Raw genomic sequence first — 14957 nt, forward strand, 5'->3', positions numbered from 1 at the left:
TAATTGTGTATTTTCATCAACAGCCTTCATACAACACCGCGGTTGAGGCTCGCCAAATCTGATGACATCTTTCCTGAACCAAGCAGGCTGAACACGCGCACCACCACGGGCTCCAGCGCGGTGTGAAGAGGGAAGAAGAAAAGACAGAATTGAAAACAGCCGTGCCAGGCTTCCAACCACCGTGTGTGTATTTAAGTATGTGAGAACACATGTGTGAATCCTCTTGTGCGAACTGCAAAAAGAAAAGAATAAAGACTGTTAAGCAGCTAGACTGCCGCAACCAAATCAAGAGAGTGAATTCTCATTTCAATCCAAAAAACTGGGAGAGAGTGATGACATGCGAGAGAGAATAAAACTAGAAACACGAGAGAGGGCCACACGAAGCGCTTTCGGGGTTTTTCGCCTTCGCGCACATTTTGCTTTATGCGCGCGACAAAGTGAGCCTTGATGAGCGCGATGGCTCCCATACAAAGGCCTTCGGCTTTGCTATCTGGGAGAGCGCTGGTATGGCCAAATGTGTGCATGTGTGTACTTGCTCCACCGAAAGCCGGTATCACACCAGATTTCGTGAGTCGCCTTGTGCGCGCGTATGTGTTATTGTCACAGCACACTCGTTCATTTTTTTTTTTCGTTTTTTCGCTTGAGTCACTCGATTTTGTTCTTCGCTGATTTTGGCAGCGCACGAGGGGGTTTCGGTTTCAACTTCCAACAACAACAACCACACGAGGAGGCTCGTGGATACTCACGAAGGGAGAATCACTCAAATTAGAGCGAGAGACAGATAGAAAAAGCGAAAGGTCAATATAAAATCTTCGGCTTTTGACCGTTGGGTCTCGACAGGGGCGCTCGGTGCGGCTGGCACGCGGCCTACGTTGTAAAGTGTTGTACGTAATATCATAATGTATTATTTAAAGAGTTTAAATAAAATGCAAATATAAGTAAACATAACATCGTGGACTCGAAGCGGAACGTTGCTAGCAAAACGATACCAAAATGAACACAATGAACGTGCGAGTGAATTTTGTGGAATGCCGAACGCAATATAGTCTTCGATCGTGTTTGTACGCACAATGGCCCGTATCGTATAAGAAAACACGACTCGATTGCGAACGAGAAAACGTAAACGGTTGACTTGTCGAGCAATTTGTCTTGTGTCAATTCTTTCGTTTGTTTACATTAATGCATGCGGTATAGAGAGTTGGTGCAGACTGGTGGCATTTTTTTTCACTTGATGGGAAATAGTTTTGTTACTTTTATGTTTTTTTTGTTATGTTTTGATATCTTAAGTTGTGTTTTTACCGCTAATCTCCCAATTCATATAAGGAACGACGGAACAGCTGTTTTTGAAGATTCTTCTTCTTCTTCTTCTTTGGCTCAACAACCGTTGTCGGTCAAGGCCTGCCTGTACCACTTGTGGGCTTTGGCTTTCAGTGACTAATTGATTTCCCCCCATAGCAGGATAGTCAATCCTACGTATGGCGGCGCGGTCTATTTGGGGATTGAACCCATGACGGGTATGTTGTTAAGTCGTACGAGTTGACGACTGTACTATATATATATATATATATATATTTATGATTCTTAATATTTATTATTAAGTTTAAGTTTAATTAATTAAGTCTTAATTATTTTTAATATTTTTATTTTTTTTTATTCTTAACTTTGCGGCCCGCGAATCACTGAAAATGTGTATTTGTGGCATTCTGATGAAATGAGTTTGACACAGCTGATCTATAGCATTAACCGAACGTATGTAATTGGCGCAGTGTGTGTTTTTCCTGACATGGCAAATAAAACGTCGGTTATTCACACTATCTGTTCGACTATTGACGACGTGGCGTGTAAAACTAACGAAATGTGTTTGTTATAATTGGATGTCCGATGAAACAAATCCACTTACGCTCCAAGTTGATTATGAAAACTCGAGGATAACGGACAACTGCTGCCTTCTTCTTGATTGTATGAATAGTAACAGATTGTACCCGATTATCAAAATAAATAATGCATCGAATACCTACCTCAATTTGATTTGTTTGTACGACGATATCCTGCAACAACGCTCTCCGCCGGCAATATCACTTTTTATCATAGTAGCAATTGATTGTCATCATCTGCCTATAGAGCTGCGCTTGTCGAACGGCTTAGCCAAATCAGAACGTTACCAGTTCCCTACAACATTCCTCTGCTTTCCTCTGCCGTCCTACTGGGTCCTACCGGGCCGTCTAGGTCGTGTTGTCCGGACAACATACCCGGTATTGTTGTAACTAAGTGATTCGGATCCTTGGCTCCACCCTTGACTTGTTTGTACAACAAGTCACTCCGTTCAGGGTATTTTCCTGCTGTATGGAAGAAAGCTTTGGTTTTTCCGGTATTCAAAAAAGGCGATAGATCAGTGTTGTCAAACTTCCGCCAAATCTCTATGCTTTGCGCAGATAGCAAGCCTTTTGAAATACTTACTTACTTACTTACTTACTTACTTACTTACTTACTTATCCGGCGCTACAACCGCCTTGCGGTCTTGGCCTGCCTCAGGAGTGTCCGAAACCGCTCACGGTCTCGCGCCTTCATCTGCCAGTCCGTTACTCCTTAATGGCGGACACCTTCACGCCATCTTGCCACCTCAATTTGGGCCTACCACGCCTCCTCTGTCCTTGTGGACGGCCTAAAAACACGTTACGGTCTGGGTCGTTCGTTTCCATGCGTACAACATGGCCAGCCCATCGGAGCCTGGCGAGCTTGATACGCTGTACGACAGTGAGGTCGCCGTACATCTCGTATAGCTCGTCATTATAGCGGTTCCTCCATTGGCCTTCCACACATACGGGGCCAAGTATCCTTCTGAGCATCTTCCTCTCGAACGCGGCTAAGAGGGTTTCGTCAGATATGGACAGTGTCCATGTCTCAGAGGCGTATGTGAGTACTGGTACTATATAGGTACTATATAAGTGTCGATTATCTAATTCAAACGGAAAAGTATCAAACAAAACCGCGCTACACGAACTGAAACAAAATCGGTATTATACAAGCTTGTTAGAGACTTCTTTCGTTGACTCGAGACATTGCTGCCAAATCGATCTCAAATGGCTTTGTTAGTTGAAACAAACTGCATCGCGGAACGCAGGAAGTATCGTACCAATTTATAATTATTTATACGTGTGGCGTATCATTGTTCTTAAAATATTTTTGGCAATGTCATGCAAAGTAGCGTTTTTTATACGTTTCCCATTTTTGTGTGCATTTTGTTATTTCCATCCTTTTTAAGTAAATAATTACAAAAATCCCTTCTGAATTTAATTACATATTTTTAAACCAAACGTATTGCATGTATTTAGTAGTTAAACCGTAAAACAAAACGATTTCCGTAGCTTTAACCTGACGGAAAGCTATTGGTCAAAAAACGGTCTACGTTTGAGCCAGGTAATGCAAATGACCTTCGTTCAGTACGATATATCAAACCAGAGACAAATTGAGTGCTCTAACACGGATCATAATAGAAAATGAGCATTTTTGATACTTTTTCTCAAGCGATTGAGTCACATAATCGGCACTATAGTCCCAGCTTCGTCCGTCGCGACTGGTTCTTTGAGGTGAACTGATTTTTCAGGCTGTAGAATGTCCGGTTGGCAGCCAGCCAGGTTTTTTGAAATATTTGTTCAAAAAAGTCGAGGCGTGATGCACTATTTGACTCCACTTCAACATGGCTTCTACCCCGGTCGTTCTACAGCTGCCAACCTTGTGCAATTCTTTCATTATTGCTACTCGCATCTTGATAAAGGCACTCAGGTCGATGCTATTTACACCGATCTCTATTCGGCCTTTGATCGCGTTAACCATCTTACTTTGTCATAGAAGCTGTTGAAACTTGGCGTCCTTTGTGATTTGATTAAATGGATCGTCTCTTATCTTTGCCATCGTAGCTTGATCATCAAGATAGAAGATAGTATGTCGCAAGATTACTCCAATGTTGCTGGTGTCCCTCAAGGAAACATACTTGGTCCGTTACTGTTTAATATCTTCATCAACGACGTAGTTTTGGCAGTGTCGGAATGTTCAATGTTATTATATGCTGACGATATAAAAATGTACTCTGCGATCAGAAATAGTAGTGATTTTTTTAAACTGCAATACTCTGTCTTGCTGTTCCAATCTTGGTGTTCTGCGAATATGTTATCTGTTAACGTCAGTAAATGCACTGTTATATCCTTCTGTTGTAGTGAGAACCCTTTAAAACACAATCATAAACTTATGGGCCCTTAAGTATTGTATGTAGGCTACGGAAGCCAGATGCAATTAATGGAGTAAATAAATAAATAAATAAATAAATTACCGGACGTGGAGGGCAAAACATCACATCAAGAATGAGGCATGTTCAACTACAGCCGCATTAATGCTTTTCTTCTAAATGATCTACTGCAATCCTCTGGTCATTTCTTGAGGGAAACCCGGACTTAAACCATGTACTAGATGTATTCAACTGGAAATTTAAGGAACACTTATCTGCATTTTCCCCTATAAAACGTCCACGACACGATCCACCGTAGTTTTAATGCTCAATTAAACCGCTAAAAACGAAACAAATCATCCTGTAATCGGTTTTATCAAAACAATAGAACACAGCAATCGAGATTGAGGGTCATCGTTGCCCACAATGTTTATAGAAGCTATATACATCTTTACTCTCATATTTTGATTCTAATATAGTTTTCCTAAATAAAAAAAAAACAACAAAATTTTGGAGGAATGTCGACACAAATTGGAAAAAACAGCCCCCTGCCAGCTATAGACTCCTATAATGGAACATCTTCGTGTAACAAAGAGGATTCCTGCCATTTATTTGCCGATTTTTTCATGGGCGCGTTTGCCACGGAAGCTTCTGGCTTCTCGTTGAACGCTGCTCTTAAACAACGTGCCCTCCGACGTTGTCGATGGTGATGTGCGTGGCATAACAATAAAAATATAATTAAAGATTCTGTGCTAAGGGCGCTCAAGCAGGTGGCTCTCCGACCGCAGTTCTTGCCAAATGTAGCGAAGTTTCGGTCGGACCTCGCACTCGTATCTTATATGTTTCTAGACGCATGGAACATGTTTGCTGTGTATAAAAAGGGAGATAAAACCTTAGTAGAAAACTACCATGGCATTACTACTTTCACTACAGGTGCTAAGGTTTTTGAAGTCGTCGTTCAGAACACGCTCTTGAGCAGTTGCCGCTTGTTGATAACAACGCGGGTTCTTTCCCCGTCGCAGTTTGACCACCATGATGATTGAGTCTCAACAGCCTGTATAGGCCGGCATTTCCGCATAGGACGTTACGCCAAATAGAAGAAGAAGAAGAAGAAGAAGAAGTATGACCACCCATTTAGTCGAGTTTGTATCTCACAACCACGCTGCATTCGTTTCGGAAGCCTAGACGGATGTCATCTATACTGACCTTAAGGCCGCTTTTGATCGGGAGAATTGCTGTGGGCGAAGTTTGCTCAACTTGGTTTTTCTAGTCTTTTAGTGGAGTGGCTCTAAGGACACCTTAGGTAGTTCAGACCTAGTAACCTTGGACCCTTGTGGTTTTGTTCATAGTTCATGTTCATTGTATGCGGACGATTTCAAGCTTTTTTTCATAAGAGGTGTTGGTGATTGACTTGTCCTGCAATCATTGATTGACTTTATTTCTGACTGCTGCCTGAACAACGACCTACAAATTTCTGTTGATGAATGTTATTCCATGTCGTTTAATCGTTCAAATTGTTTAGCGTTTAACTACTGCAAGTGCAGTAAAAGACTAAGGAGTTACTCTTGACCGTAAACTTGTCTTTCATGTGCACCATAACGAAATTATTGATAGAGCGAACAAAATGCTAGGATTTATACGAAGGCAGTCAAGAAAATTCTCTGACCCACAATTTCTTCTCACATTCTTCAAATCACTAGTCAAATCCATCCTAAAAGACTCCTCAGTAGTTTAGGGCACATCGTCCTCGTTATGGTCGAATAAGATCGAGCCATTGCAGATTTTTAATGTTTGAACTGTTTGGACTGTTGACTGGTGTTCAATTTTTGAACTATCTCGCTACTCGTCGCGAAACGGCGCAAATCACGTTTATGAAACAAATCACGTCTAGAATTTACCAAACTCGACGTGCATATAGCGATAATGATCCGATGATTGTATTAGCTATCAGATTTAATGCACACTTTGATTCTTTCGAGAACGGATTGAGTTGATTTGTTAATTTTTTACCACTTTACTTATGTCGTCGCTAAACAAACTATCATCAAGAGCATTAGCATTATAAATTAAAAGTTGTTTAATTATACAATAAAACCCTTCACAACGAGTACCCCTTTTTCGCATAGCGAGCAAATCTAAATGATCTGCGAATAACCCTCATAACGAGTAAAATCTCGCATAACGAGTAATATTTGTTACCTTTAAGAAATCGTAATCATTTCGAGAGTTTCAATACTAAGAATCGTTAAATATCAAGCTATTTCCAAAAGAGGCAGGTATAAATGTGGAGGAAGAGTGTAAGGGAGGTGAAACATTAACGTCCACTGCAAGACCAAAACTCACGAACTCATACAAATATCGATAAAAGCCCGGGCAGCCCGTGGGCGCATTCTCTCAACGTCCAGTTAATTCATTTCAAAACAAATAACGACGTTGACAGTTTTGCTGCGCTGATCGACAGGTGGAGTAAGTAAGATAGTGTCTTCAGTTTAATTGCTCCATTTCTTTCCTTTTTATTTCACAATATTAGAGGCTCTCTGCGTCTTCGGGCGTGAAAGTGGTCAAAATGTTGATTTTGGCGTGTAGTGTATCTCCCTAATAAGCGTGTGTTTCACAAGTGTAGGATATATTGATGAGTTTGTTCTTGCATGCATTCTAGATTTACTTGCTCGTGAAGGCGAGAATTTCAAAATAATCGATGTAATGCATATAATCCTTATAAACCTGCACTTTTCTTGATCTGGATCCAGTTATTTTACTTTTTATACAAATTGTATGCAAAAGAGCCTCCCGCATGACGAGTGAGTCATTGGTACGAATTAAACTCGTGATACGGGGTTACACTGTACTGCTCAAATTGTTTCCCTGTGTTTGCCTATGTGCGATATCGAGCAGTCGTTTCACTGTTTTAACGATCGATTGACGATAACATAAATGAGCAACAAATGAGCTCGGTTAAACTAAAATTAACTTTAAACGACTGTTAAAAAGTTTTTAATTATTCGTGGTGTTGGCTACTCTTTGTTATTTATTTAGTGCTGATGTTACAGTGTACCGTAATTACTATTTATTATTATTTATTGTTTAATCTTCAACGGGCCGTATGGCCTTAATTAAGATCAGTAACAGTACATTGAAAAAAATGCATAGCATCAACAAGATTTGTATCGCAATTCACTGCGGCCACGGCAGAAACCGGAGACGTTCCTTGAAGCACTGAGTTGAGAAGTCGAAGTCGAAGCAATCCGAAACAGTATTAAAAACAGCCGACATGCGGAACATAGGGTCAGACCGACCAGCGCTGGAACGGGGTTGAGCGAGCCGTAGAGTTTCTCTAGACCTAAGAGTTCGGGATGGTGCATAGATATCGACTCGGTGCAACAAAGGCGATGAGGCGATAGAGCCATTTAGCAAACCAGCGATGAAAGAGCACTGTGCATTGCGTCTTCTAACCGAAAGAGGTTCAAGGCCTAGAAGACGGCAACGCGCAGCATACGGAGGAAGATTATTACGATCCTGCCAGGGAAGTAGGCGTAGGGCATATCGCGTAAGCTTACGTTGAATTGACTCAAGTCGAGCAATTGAAGAAGAATTAGTTGGGCTCCAGACTACGCACGAATATTCCAGAACCGAACGAACCATACTGTTGAAGACAGCTTTGATACACATGGAGATGCGGAATTCATTAGTTGTCCGGATAACCACGACAAGTAGTTGGATTCCTCTGGCTACAACGTCATCGATATACTGTTTAAAGTTCAAACTTGAATCAAGCCCAGTTCTTTGGCATGATTCTGTCGATTAACTGCAGTGCCGTCCATGAAGTAGGTACCAGTAACTGGGCTCCTGCATAGACTAAAAGACACACAGAAGCATTTCTCGATACAGTTAACAGGTTGGCTGATAAGTCCCCGGTCTGACACATAGATGGCGCCGCTAGTATTAAATGCATATTTTTTATATAGTACCAACCTTCAAATGATTCTTGTCAAAATTTGACGTCTGTATGTCAATTAGTTTGTGAGACAGAGCGTCTTTTGTCAAGCAACTTTTGTGTTGTGTTGTTCCACCAAGACAACGCACCGTGCCACAAGTCATTGCGAACGATGGCAAAAATTCATGAATTGGGCTCCGAATTGCTTTCCCACCCACTCCAGATCTGGCCACCAGCGACTTTTTATTGTTCTCAGAAAAGGATGCCCAATTCATGAATTTCGAATGCTCCTTTTAGATTTGTATAAATTGCAGCGACTTGAGCTCCGGCATCATTAATAATTTATCATTATTTATTGCTACCCTAAACAAGACAGTTTATACGATAATAAAATAGCTTATACGAAAAAATAAGCATATTTTAACAGTCGTTTAAATTTCATTTTGATTTAGGCGATTTAATTTGTTGTTCATTCCTGCTACAATAAACGATAGTCAAAACTAGGCATGTGTAAAATGAACGAGAATCGCACCGTTCGAACAGGTCGGTAAAGTGCACGAACGAACGAGGTTCTTACCCACCGGGCACCAGCACTCAGAGATCGCTTGAATACGCGCTTGAAAAAGAACTTGAGTTGGCGAAATTATTCAAGTGATCCGTCGGGTCCCGAAGCCGAAGCAAACCCGAAGCCGAAGCAAAACCCGAACGGGGGTCAGCACGAACCTTCGTTTAATTAGTCCCCTCCCCCTTTTTTCCAGGATTTTTTTCCGAAATGATACAGTGCACACCATTATACTATCGTAATTCGATGTATTGAATATCGAACCAACATAGAATACAAAAAATACACAACACTTGCACAATAATCAATGCACTTAATTATAAATCAACGCACATAATTTAAAAAAAAAACACTTTTTACACTCGCACAGTGAAAAAAAAAACAAATTCAGCACAGCATTTTCTGCTCCTCATCGCTGTTGCTCCTGGTTTTTCTCGCTGCACTGTACGGGCCACTGCTCCAACACTACGACACAGCCACAGGTTTTTGTTGTCTCCGTTCGCCGTGAAACACACATGAAATGGAAGAAAAATGATATTAATTAGAAGGGGGATGTTGGTTGATAATTTTAATCACTTTTACTTACCTCAAATTAAACAAAACTCCATTTTTTACGGGGTTTATCCGCCAAGCGCTGAAACACCACACAAGCACCAACCTCACTGGACTGAAAGTAAAGCCTACTGCGTGAATGTGTGTATGCGCTTCTGCCAAGCCAACCGCGCCGTACTGCATGTGTAGCCAAGTGCGTGTGTGTGTATATTTGCACCACTGGACACAGAACACAAATCTCACCGCACAGCAGAGCGTGTGTCGCCAAGTGTATGCATGTGTGTATTTGCACCACTGAATTCTGAACGTCCACCGCACCGCACCACACAGCGTGTATCGCCAAGTGCGTGGCTGTGTGTAGTATCACCGTGGACTGCAGAAAACTACCTGCACTAGAACAGAGCGCTGGTGTGGCCAAATGTGTGCATCCCAGTCCGCAAAAGCCGAAGTTTTGTATGGGATCGTGTCGTACACATATGGCCCCACTTACGTACCCACTTGCAGTAGAAGTGTAAATATGGTTTCACGCTCACATAGACACATTCGACCCGAACGATCGCGTTCACACATACTATAACGCTCCGATTTATTCTGCATCTCACGCATACCAATGTGTTTGCTCCACCCCCTTTTCGGATTGCTTATAGAAATGATGAGGCACACATGTTTACTTTTGCTGTATGCACACATTCGCATGCGGTTTATTCCACACTTTTTCTTTCCCTTCCAACACGTGCTTTGGCATACTCACACTGTGGAGACGGCAGAACGGTCTCCCCCTTCCAAATTTACCGTTCTTCCTCCTCTCGATCTTTTTTCTTCTTACCGCGTACGGGGTACAGTATCGGACATTAAGATAGGACCCTTTTTTTTCAATGCACCGTGCACTTGTTTTGCCACGTTACTCGTGTTTGTGTGTGTGTATGTGTGTGTGTGTGTGTGTGTGTGTGTGTGTGTGTGTGTGTGTGTGTGTGTGTGTGTGTGTGTGTGTGTGTGTGTGTGTGTGTGTGTGTGTGTGTGTGTGTGTGTGTGTGTGTGTGTGTGTGTGTGTGTGTGTGTGTGTGTGTGTGTGTGTGTGTGTGTGTGTGTGTGTGTGTGTGTGTGTGTGTGTGTGTGTGTGTGTGTGTGTGTGTGTGTGTGTGTGTGTGTGTGTGTGTGCATGTGTGTGTGTGTAGTAGTAGAAAGTGAGTGTGCTTTTTAATGTGTATTTGCAAGTGCGCGGGTTTGTGTCTGAAAAACATAGCTTGCCATGATGTCATATTGCGTTGAAATTATTCTTATTATGTGTGTTATCATGTGAAACATTGTGCGTTTACACTTGGATAAAAACTAAAGTTTGCATCGACAGCAGCCCTTGTTCCTCGGACGAAAACGCAGGTGTGCTGTTTCATGAATGTGAATGCGACACCGGTGCGAAATGGACACACGCACAATAGCAATGAACTCGGCATTCTCTCACAGGTGTTTCTCCAGTGCACGCCATTGAAAGGCCTTCGTGCATCTCTGCGTTGCACGTTTTGTGCGAATGGTAAACTTTGTGCGTGCATTGAGCTGGCGCGCAGTTGTTCTTTTCAATGGGCGTTTTGTTTCATGAGCGCGGCAGTATTCTGTTCTCGATTTTGAAGGGAAGACGCTTACTCGCGTACTCGTAGATAGTTTTTATCCATGCGATGTTTTCGCTGCTCGACAACGATGTTATTCATCGCGTATAGAAGTAGAACGCAGGCAGAGCACGGGATCAGCCGTGTCCAAGTTTTTAACCAGCGCGTTCTTGACGGTCCAAGCAAGCAATGTTAGTAACAATGGGTCGAGGTAAACGTTGTACCGATTATCAGCGCCATATGTAAAAGCGAATGGCTGCTGCTGGCATTAAGCGCAAAAGGATCGAGTTCGTAATGGAACGATCGCGCACTTTTGTGGCAAACGCGCTTCGGACAACCGAAACGTGCTTAGACAACTGAAACGCGCTTGGACAACCGAAACGCGCAAGTCAACCGGTCGTCCTCAGAAGACCACGGCGAAAGAAGACCGTAACATTGTTAATATATCGAAAACACACTGATCGCGAGGGCGGTGTTCCTGCTTATCACACCAAAAACCTAACCCAAAACACAAAAAAGCTACTTACAAATCTATCCGAAACGACCTACTTGTGAAACAAACACACACATCAATACACATTCAAACATACATCCACACACACACACACACATGCACACACACATACACACACACACATACACACACACACATACACACACATACACACACACACACACACACACAAACACTAACACATACAAACCACACATAAACTTGGCCCAACGGGTGCACGGTGCGTTAAAAACCCAATGCCCTATCTTTCTGTCCGATACTGTACCATCAGAGCTGCGCGCTGGCTTTAGTTTTTTCTCCTCTCGTTCTTCCTTTCTCCTACCGCTCCCGGGGGCTGCGCGCGTTTCGACAGGTTCTTAGCGCAATCCAGTGCGTTGTTTTGTGGCTGAGTTGTGCTGAACGCTGTCAATAAAAATGAACCAATAATTAATGCATGTAGTACGTATTACTTTGGATAGTTTTACGTATATGATGAGAGCAACACTTACCTTAATATTTTAAAACTGGAAAACAATTTCTTTCCGTCACCTACTATAAAGATTGTTGATGATGCCAACAGGTAGGCGTTGATGAATGGCGCATGCACCTGTAACTTTGAAGACGATAAGCATTAGTTAAATTAGTACATTGAAGCACATATGTGATCAAGAAACTTACCTCAACAATTTGCTAGGATAAATCATTCCACAATGGAAGAAGAAGCAACACTGCGCAAAACGTAAACAAGGAAAGTAGGGGACACAAGAAATCGCACATCACTCCCGCACATCCTTCCACAACGAAAGTTCTGGGCAGACTGAGGATGCCTAACTCCCAGATGAGTGCGATAGCAGAAAAAATCATGGTAGATCGAGAGAGATGGGTAGACTCGATGTAGCGCAATCCAACGGTAGATGCATGTGTGTGTGACCAACGAAAGACTTCGGACCCCGCTCCTCGCGTTTTTCATCCATCGTTGTTCGTCACACGCACACACCTCTACACGCGCAGCGGTTTGCTGTCCAAAATCTAGAGAGAGAAGACAGGGCATCTCGCTTTGGCACACAGAAAAATCTCTGAAAAACTTCGGCTCTGCTACTTGGGATGTGTGTACTTGCTCCACTGAAAGACGTTATCGCACCAGATTTCGGGTGTCGCCTTGTGCGTGTGTGTGTGTTATTGTCACAGCACACTCGTTCGTCATTTTTTTTCGTTTTTTCGCTTGAGCCACTCGATTTCGTTCTTCGCTGATTTTGGCAGCGCACGAAGGGGTTTCGGTTTCAACTTCCAACAACAACAACCACACGAGGAGGCTCGGGGACACTCATCAGGGGAAAATCGCTCAAATTAGAGCGAGAAACGAATAGAAAAAGTGAAAGGTCAATATAAAATCTTCGGCTTTTGACTGTTGGGTAACAAAAAGAACGACCAGGACTTTTGGAAGAAACTGACTACACCGAACGCGTTCGAACGTTCCGTTCAGTGTTCGACGGCACACATAAATGTGGTAATAAAACGTGCAAAATCATACTGCTTTCTCGCTCTTTCTCGCACCGTGCGAACGTGTCGTCAGAGATCAAAATGTACCCTGTTGGTGTTGAAATCGTACCCATACAACTCAATTCCTCGAACGCCGTCGAATTTGTCCAGCAGTGTTCGATACGTGTGCTGTTGGTGTGGAAATCGTATCTTTACGACTGAATTCATCGAACGCGTTCGAACTGGTGTTCGATCTGTGTTCTGTTGGTGTGTAAATCGTACCTACACAACTGAATTCATCGAACGCGTTCGAACTGGTGTTCGATCTGTGTTCTGTTGGCATGGAAATTATACCTATACAATTCAATAGATCGATCCCGTTCAAACGGATTAGTCATTGTTCGCGAATGAACTGAACTGAATTGATTGCGCTCATCATGTTGATCCATATTTAAGTAGTTTTTTTTAAATAGAATCCTTAAGTGTGTATAAGGCATGGGGTACAATATATGCAGGAGACATTTTTGCTCGTATTAGTTATTTACATGCTAGTTTTTGGTCGGTTTTGCGATGAATTGTGTTGACCAGACAGCCGAGTGTTTAATGTTTTTAAATGATTGGTTTCAACCGCAGAATGAGTACTTCTTTGGCTACAGTATGCGTCTATGGTGGGTAAATGAAAAAGATAACGAGCGTTTTTTGTGAATAAAAACCTCATGAAACAAAGAACGAAAGAATCGTCGTTCGCGTTCGGTTCTTTTTGGTGAGCGAACTAGTTCGTTCGCGTTCGGTGAAAAGAATCGTTTTGCCCATGCCTAGTCAAAACAGTTAACGACTGCTCGAATACGCTTACAATAAAACTCGGGGAGTAACTTGCCAGGCTAATGAAATACGCACCTTGGTTGAAACGGTCGCATTTGGTTAGTGTTTTTTTATTATTTATTTTAAATCATAACATCATTTTTATTGTTTATCTCAATCACTCTTCTACGTAATTTGTAGTGCTTAATTCATGGAAACTTGATTGGATCAACGTGCCTGGGAATGTGAGAGTGGAAGTCATTTCGACTTAAAGTCATGTTTGCACCAGATTCGAGTCCATCAATCTCCAGCAAAATGTGCTATCTACTCATCCTAACTATTACTAATACATTATATACATTACTTTTACTATTTATCAATTCAGGGGCTCCGATCGCACCAAGTAATTTTGAAGCAAACATGTCAAAGTTTTTCGGAGACGATACCAAACATAAATTATGACAGAATCAATAAAAGAATAATTGGATTATATGTGAATATAAAATACGATTAGGTCTGAAAATGAAATAAATTTGACTTTTTTTATATTTTATTCTTCTTATTATGAAATACAAAAAATCCGATATTTTTTATTTATTCGTCCATTTGTACGGTTATGCATCTTTATTCTTCTTCTTTGGCTCAACAACCAATGTCGGTCAAGGCCTGCCTGCCTGTACCCACTTGTGGGCTTGGCTTTCAGTGACTAATTGATTCCCTCCCATAGCAGGATAGTCAGTCCTACGTATGGCGGCGCGGTCTATTTGGGGATTGAACCCATGACGGGTATGTTGTTAAGTCGTACGAGTTGACGACTGTACTACGAGACCGACTTTTTTTTGCGTCTTTAAGCGCCGCGTTATATCAATTGGTTTGACGGATTTGCTCACCGCTTTGCTTTGTCTCTGACGCACAGTGATTTTCTAGAGAAAGAATGAGATAGGAAAGAGAGAATCAGAACGACATGTGTAACGCTGCAATGAAACAATCGTTATGAAACAAAAGAGTGATAACAGTCGTACGATTTTTTTTACTCTCATAGATCTCTTGCCATGCACAACGTGCTCACTCGTAACACTGTGATGTCAGACCAGAAATGATCTTGGTTAACACTTTGACCGCCGGCCTGACGTCACAGTTTTTGAGTTAGCACGTAGCGCATGGCAAGAGAGCGATGAGAGCGACAGTTTCTCGTGCCATTGTTATCACTCTTTTGTTTCATTGCGATAAGCGGCGTAGCACATGTCGTTCTCGTTCTCTCTTTCCTACCTCATTCGTTCTCAAGAGAATCACTGAGCGCCAGATGCAAAGCT

General features: G+C 42.1%; 2 protein-coding genes and 1 long non-coding RNA gene across 8 annotated transcripts in view; 2 read left to right on the forward strand and 1 right to left on the reverse strand.

Moving 5' to 3' along the window:
- LOC125906716 (uncharacterized protein K02A2.6-like) overlaps nt 1–14957 on the forward strand; it is a 417738-nt gene that overhangs the window by 276787 nt on the left and 125994 nt on the right. The gene's annotated exons all lie outside the window — the stretch shown is intronic.
- Nucleotides 1–14957, forward strand: part of LOC120953740 (homeobox protein B-H1-like) — a 113541-nt gene that overhangs the window by 67961 nt on the left and 30623 nt on the right. The gene's annotated exons all lie outside the window — the stretch shown is intronic.
- LOC120953772 (uncharacterized) lies at nt 10338–12481 on the reverse strand. Of its 2 annotated transcripts, none has more exons than XR_005751407.2 (3): nt 12043–12481; nt 11874–11971; nt 10338–11787 (listed from the first exon to the last, which is right to left on the reverse strand). It is a non-coding gene; the product is annotated as an uncharacterized LOC120953772 (long non-coding RNA). The 2 variants fall into 2 exon arrangements; XR_005751406.2 differs by having other exon boundaries at nt 11874–11977; nt 12043–12480.

Source organism: Anopheles coluzzii, chromosome X (assembly GCF_943734685.1).
Source record: "Anopheles coluzzii chromosome X, AcolN3, whole genome shotgun sequence".
Lineage (NCBI taxonomy): Eukaryota > Metazoa > Arthropoda > Insecta > Diptera > Culicidae > Anopheles > Anopheles coluzzii.